At 38.0% G+C, this 6,924-nt stretch overlaps 1 pseudogene; it reads left to right on the top strand.

Annotated features, from left to right (window-relative positions):
* Positions 1 to 208: 208 nt before the first annotated feature.
* LOC130858990 (mitogen-activated protein kinase 8-like) lies at positions 209 to 1,488 on the top strand (annotated as a pseudogene).
* Positions 1,489 to 6,924: the final 5,436 nt, after the last annotated feature.

Here is a 6,924-nt window from a genome sequence, read left to right as displayed (position 1 = left end):
GGTTAAAAAAGTACTAAAGTAAAGGCTACACCAGACTCACCTTAACAGAGATTAAGAACAACTCTAGGAGGCTGGATGACGTGGCCTGGAGTGCAGAGCCACGAGCAGAGATGGGTAAAGGCAGCCGGGCTTTCCTGTCACCATTCGCTGTGCTGCCGGCTTCCCAGTCAATTTTTGGATGAAGCCATTAAATTAATTGCCTGCCACCATGAGCAGAAGCAAGCGTGACAGCAATTTTTATAGTGTAGAGATTGGAGATTCTATATTCACAGTCCTGAAACGGTATCAGAATTTAAAACCTATAGGTTCAGGAGCCCAAGGAATAGTATGTGCAGCTTGTGATGCCATTCTTGAAAGAAATGTTGCAATCAAGAAGCTAAGCCGGCCATTTCAGAATCAAACTCACGCTAAGTGTGTTTGCAGAGAGCTAGTTCTTATGAAATGTGTAAATCACAAAAATATAATTGGCCTTTTGAATGCTTTTACACCACAGAAATCCCTCGAAGAATTTCAAGATGTTTACATACTCATGGAGCTCATGGATGCAAACCTTTGTCAAGTGATTCAGCTGGAACTGGATCATGAAAGAATGTCCTGCCTTCTCCATCAGAAGCTGTGTGGAATCAAGCACCTTCACTCTGCTAGAATTACTCATCGGGACTTAAAGCCCAGTAATATAGTAGTAAAATCAGACTGAACTTTGAAGATTCTTGACTTTGGACTGGTCAGGACTGCAGGAACTAGTTTTATGATGACACCTTACATAGTGACTTGCTACTACAGAGCACCTGACCTTATCCTAGGGATACGCTACAAAGAAAATGCTGACATTTGGTCAGTTGGGTGCATCATGGTCAAAGGTGGTGTTTTGTTCCCAGGTACAAATCATATTGATCAGTGGAATAAAGTTATTGAACAGCTTGAAACACCATGTCCTGAATTCATGAAGAAACTACAACCAACGGTAAGGACTTATGTTGAAAACAGACCTAAATATGCCGGATATACCTTTGAGAAACTCTTCCCTGAGGTACTTTTCCCAGCTGGCTCAGAACACAGCAAACTAAATGCCAGTCAGGAAAGGGATTTGTTATCCAAAATGCTGGTGATTGATGCATCTAAAAGGATTTCTGTAGATGAAGCTCTCCAGCACCCATATATCAATGTCTGGTATGATGCTTCTGAAGCAGAAGCTTCACCACCAAAGATACCTGACAAGCAGGTAGATGAAAGTGAACACACAATAGAAGAGTGGAAAGAATTGATATACAAAGAAGTTATGGACTTGGAGGAGAGAACCAAGAATGGAGTTATACAGGGGCAGTCCTCTGCTTTAGCACAGGTGCAACAGTGATCAACGGCTCTCAGCATCCAGTGTCATCATCATCTGTCAATGATGTGTCTTCAGTGTCAACAGATCTGACTTTGGCTTCGGATACAGACAGCAGCCTAGAAGCATTAGCTGGATATCTGGGCAGCTGTAGATGACTACTCGGGCCTTGCGGGGGTAGCAGAGATGGGGATTTGTTTAGCCATTGATAGAACCACTTTGAAAACAATTCAGTGGTCTTATTTTTGAGTGATTTTTTAAAAATGTAGAATTAATTCTGTAGTAAAGTAGTTTATTTTTTAAAATTTCAAGTGATGTAATTTAAAACTTAAGTTGTATTTTTAAGTTGTGTTGAAAATAAAACTGTATTTTTGCTGTAATTAACTGTATAATGTAAACCTAATTATTTTATCATGGTTTAAAATTTTTGTGTATTTGCTTTATTTTATGCTGCTGATTTTTCTTTTTTTTTTTTAATTATTTTTTGGGGGTACACCAGGTTCAATCATTTGTTTTTATACACATATCCCTGTATTCCCTCCCTTCCTTGACTCCCCCCCCCTCGAGTCACCCCCACCCTCCCCGCCCCAGTCCTCTAAGGCATCTTCCATCCTCGAGTTGGACTCCCTTTGTTACACAACAATTTCCCACTGACTATTTTACAGTTGGTAGTATATATATGTCTGTGCTACTCTCTTGCTTCGTCTCAGTTTCCCCTTCATCCCCCGCCCCCTCCTATACCTCAAGTTCTCCAGTCCATTCTCTGTATCTGCATCCTTGTTCTTGTCACTGAGTTTATCAGTACCATTTTTAGATTCCATATATGTGAGTCAGCATGCAATATTTGTCCTTCTCTTTCTGACTTACTTCACTCTGTATGACAGATTGTAGTTCTATCCACCTCATTACATATAGTTCCATCTCATCCCTTTTCATAGCTGAGTAATATTCCATTGTATATATATGCCACATCTTCTGTATCCATTCATTTGTTGATGGGCATTTAGGTTGCTTCCATGTCCTGGCTATTGTAAAGAGTGCTACAATAAACATTATGGTACAAGTTTCTTTTGGGATTATGGTTTTCTTTGGGTATATGCCCAGGAGTGGGATGACTGGATCATATGGTAGTTCTATTTGTAGTTTTTTAAGGAACCTCCAAATTGTTTTCCATAGTGGCTGTACCAACTTACAGTCCCACCAACAGTGCAGGAGCGTTCCCTTTTCTCCACACCCTCTCCAACATTTGTGGTTTCCAGATTTTGTGATGATGGCCATTCTGACTGGTGTGAGGTGATACCTCATTGTAGCTTTGACTTGCATTTCTCTGATGATGAGTGATGTTGAGTATCTTTTCATGCGTGTGTTGGCCTTCTGTATGTCTTCTTTGGAGAAATGTCTATTTAGGTCTTCTGCCCATTTGTGGATTGGGTTATTTGCTTTTTTGGTATTCAGCTTCATGAGCTGCTTGTATAGGAGGTTAATCCTTTGTCCGATGTTTCATAGGCAATTATTTTTTCCCATTCTGAGGGTTGCCTTTTAGTCTTGTTTATGATTTCTTTCGCTGTGCAAAAGCTTTTAAGTTTCATGAGGTCCCATTTGTTTATTCTTGACTTTATTTCCATGATTCTAGGAGGTGGGTCCAAAAGGATCTTACTTTGATGGATGTCATAGAGTGTTCTGCCTAGGTTTTCCCCTAGGAGTTTGATAGTGGCTGGCCTTCCATGTAGGTCTTTAATCCATTTGGAGTTTATTTTTGTGTATGATGTTAGGAAGTGTTCTAATTTCATTCTTTGTCATGTTGCTGTCCAATTTTCCCAGCACCACTTATTGAAGAGGCTGTCTTTTTTCCATTGTATATTCGTGCCTCCTTTGTCAAAGATAAGGTGCCCATATGTGTTTGGGCTTACTTCTGAGTTCTCTATTCTATTCCATTGATCTTCCTTTCTATTTTTGTGCCAGTACCATACTGTCTTGATCACTATGGCCTTGTAGTATAGTTTGAAGTCAGAAAGCCTGATGCCACCAACTCCATTTTTCCTTCTCAAGATTGCTTTGGCTATTCGGGGCCTTTTGCGTTTCCATACAAATCGTAAGATTTCTTGCTTTACTTCTGTGAAAAATGCCATTGGTAATTTGATCGGGATTGCATTGAATCTGTAAATTGCTTTGGGTAGTACAGACATTTTCACGATGTTGATTCTTCCAATCCAGGAACGTGGTATGTCCCTCCATCTGTTTGTGTCGTCTTGATTTCTTTCATCAATGTCTTAAGGTTTTCTGCATACAGATCTTTTGTCTCCTTAGGCAGGTTTATTCCTAGGTATTTTATTCTTTTTGTTGCAATGGTGAATGGGAGCGTTTCCTTAATTTCTCTTTCTGCTCTTCCATTGTTAGTGTGTAGGAATGCAAGAGATTTCTGTGCATTAATTTTGCATCCTGCTACTTTACTAAACTCATCAATTAGTGTTAGCAGTTTTCTGGTAGAGTCTTTAGGGTTTTCTATATATAATATCATGTCATCTGCAAAGAGTGACAATTTTACTTCTTCTTTTCCAATGTGGATTCCTTTGATTTCTTTTTCTTCTCTGATTGCTGTGGCTAAAACTTCCAAAACTATGTTGAATAATAGTGGTGAGAGTGGACACCCTTGTCTTGTTGCTGTCCTTAGAGGGAGCGCTCTCAGTTTTTCACCATTTAGAAAGATGTTGGTTGTTGGTTTGTCATATATGGCTTATATTATGTTGAGGTAATTGCCTTCTATGCCCATTTTCTGGAGAGCTTTTATCATAAATGGATGTTGAACTTTGTCAAAAGCTTTTTCTGCATCTATTGAAATGATCATATGGTTTTTATCCTTCAATTTGTTGATATGATGTATCACGTTGCTTGATTTGTGTATATTGAAGAATCCTTGCATCCCAGGGATAAACCCCACTTGATCATGGTGTATGATTTTTTTAATGTGCTGTTGGAGTCTGTTAGCTAGTATTTTGTTGAGGATTTTTGCATCTATATTCATCAGTGAGATTGGTCTGTAGTTTTCTTTTTTTGTGACATCTTTGCCTGGTTTTGGTATCAGGGTGATGGTAGCCTTGTAGAATGAGTTTGGGAGTGTTCCGCCTTCTGCAATATTTTGGAAGAGTTTGAGAAGGATAGGTGTTAACTCTTCTCAAAATGTTTGATAGAATTCGCCCGTGAACCCATCTGGTCCTGGGCTTTTGTGTGTTGGGAGATTTTTAATCACTGCCTCAATTTCTGTACTTGTGATTGGTCTGTTCATGGTTTCTATTTCTTCCTGGTTCAGTCTTGGAAGATTGTATTTTTCTAAGAATGTATCCATTTCTTCCAGTTTATCCAATTGATTGGCATATAGTTGCTTGTAGTAGTCTCTCATGATGTTTTGTATTTCTGAGGTGTCCATTGTTACTTCTCCTTTTTCATTTCTAATTCTGTTGATTTGCATCTTCTCCCTGTTTTTCTTGATGAGTCTGGCTAATGGTTTATCAATTTTGTGTATCTTCTCAAAGAACCAGCTTTTAGTTTTATTTATTTTTCTTATGGTTTCTTTCCTTTCTTTTTCATTTATTTCTGATCTGATCTTTATGATTTCTTTCCTTCTGCTCAATTTGGGGTTTCTTTGTTCTTCTTTCTCTAGTTGTTTTAGGTGTAAGGTTAGGTTGTTTATTCGATCATTTTCTTCTTTCTTAAGGTAGGACTGTATTGCTATAAACTTCCCTCTTAGAATTGCTTTTGCTGCATCCCATAGGTTGTGGGTTGTTGTGTTTTCGTTGTCGTTTGTTTCTAGATATTTTTTGATTTTCTCTTTGATTTCTTTAGTGATTTCTTGGTTGTTTAAGAATGAATCGTTTATCCTCCATGTGTTTGTATTTTTTGCATTTTTTTTCCTGTAATTGATATCTAGTCTCATGGCATTGTGGTCTGAGAAGATGCTTGATATGATTTCAATTTTCTTGAATTTGCCGAGGTGTGATTTGTGACCCAAGATGTGATCTATCCTGGAAAATGTTCCGTGTGCACTTGAGAAGAAAGTGTAGTCTGTTGTTTTTGGATGGAATGTCCTATAAATATCAATTAAGTTGAGATGGTCTAATGTGTCATTTAAAGCTTATGTGTCTTTATTTATTTTCTGTTTGGATGATCTGTCCATTGATGTAACTGGGGTGTTCAAGTCTCCCACTATTATTGTGTTACTGTCGATGTCCCCTTTTATAGCTGTTAGCATTTGCCTTATGTATTGAGGTGCTCCTATATTGGGGGCATAGATATTTACCATTGTGATATGTTCTTCTTGAATGGATCCCTTGATCATTATGTAGTGTCCTTCCTTGTCTCTTGTAATAGTCTTTACTTTCAAGTCTAAATTGTCTGATATGAGTATTGCTACTCCAGCTTTCTTTTGACTTCCATTTGCATGGAATATCTTTTTCCATCCCTTGACTTTCAGTCTATATGTATCCCTTGGTCTGAAGTGGGTTTCTTGTAGGCAGCATATAGAAGGGTCTTGTTTTTGTATCCATTCAGCCAGTCTGTGTCTTTTGGTTGGAGCATGTAATCCATTTACATTTAAAGTGATTATTGACATATGTGTTCCAATGACCATTTTCTGAATTGTTTTGGGTTTGTATTTGTAGGTGTTTTCCTTTTCTTGTGTGTCCTACTTCGAGAAGTTCCTTTAGCACTTGTTGTAAAACTGGTTTTGTGGTGCTGAATTCTCTTAACTTTTGCTTGTCTGCAAAGCTTTTGATTTCTCCCTCAAATATGAATGAGATTCTTGCTGGGTAGAGTATTCTTGGCTGTAGGTTTCTCTCTTTCAGGACTTTCAGGATATCCTGCCATTCCCTTCTGGCCTGCAGCGTTTCTGTAGGAATGTCAGCTGTTATCCTTATGGGTTTTCCCTTATATGTTGTTTGTTGCTTTTCTCTTGCTGCTTTTAATATTTTTTCTTTGTGTTTGATTGTCGTTAGTTTGATTAATATGTGTCTTGGTGTATTTCTCCTTGGGTTTATTCTGTATGGTTCTTGGACTTGGTGAATTATTTCCTTTCCCATGTTGGGGAAGTTTTCCACTATAACCTCTTCAAATATTTTCTCAGACCCTTTCTTGTTTTCTTCTTCTTCTGGGATGCCTATAATTCAAATGTTGGTATGCTTAATGTTATCACTGAGGTCTCTGAGACTGTCTTCTATTCTTTTTATTCTTTTTTTCTTTTTTCTGCTCTGTGACGTTTATTTCCCCCATTCTATCTTCCAACTCACTTAGTCATTCTTCTGCCTCAGTCATTCTGCTGGTTATAGCATCTAGAGTATTTTTAATTTCAGTTATTTTGTTATCCATTGCTGTTTGTTTTTCTAAGTTCTTATGAACTGTTTCTTGTACTTTCTCTATTTTGTTATCGAGATTTTGTATCATTTTTACTATCATTACTCCACATTCTTTTTCAGGCATTTTTCCTATTTCCTCCTCATTTATTTGGTCTTGTGGGGTTTTTTTCTGCTCCTTTGCCTGCATGGTGTTTCTTTGTTTCCTCATGGTTGTCCAAACTTTTGGGGTTGCTTGTCCTGGCGATAGAG

This window comes from Hippopotamus amphibius, chromosome 8, assembly GCF_030028045.1.
Source record: "Hippopotamus amphibius kiboko isolate mHipAmp2 chromosome 8, mHipAmp2.hap2, whole genome shotgun sequence".
Taxonomy (NCBI): domain Eukaryota; kingdom Metazoa; phylum Chordata; class Mammalia; order Artiodactyla; family Hippopotamidae; genus Hippopotamus; species Hippopotamus amphibius.
The sequence above is the reverse complement of the archived record's forward strand: the minus strand, read 5'-3'. Positions and strand labels throughout refer to the sequence as shown.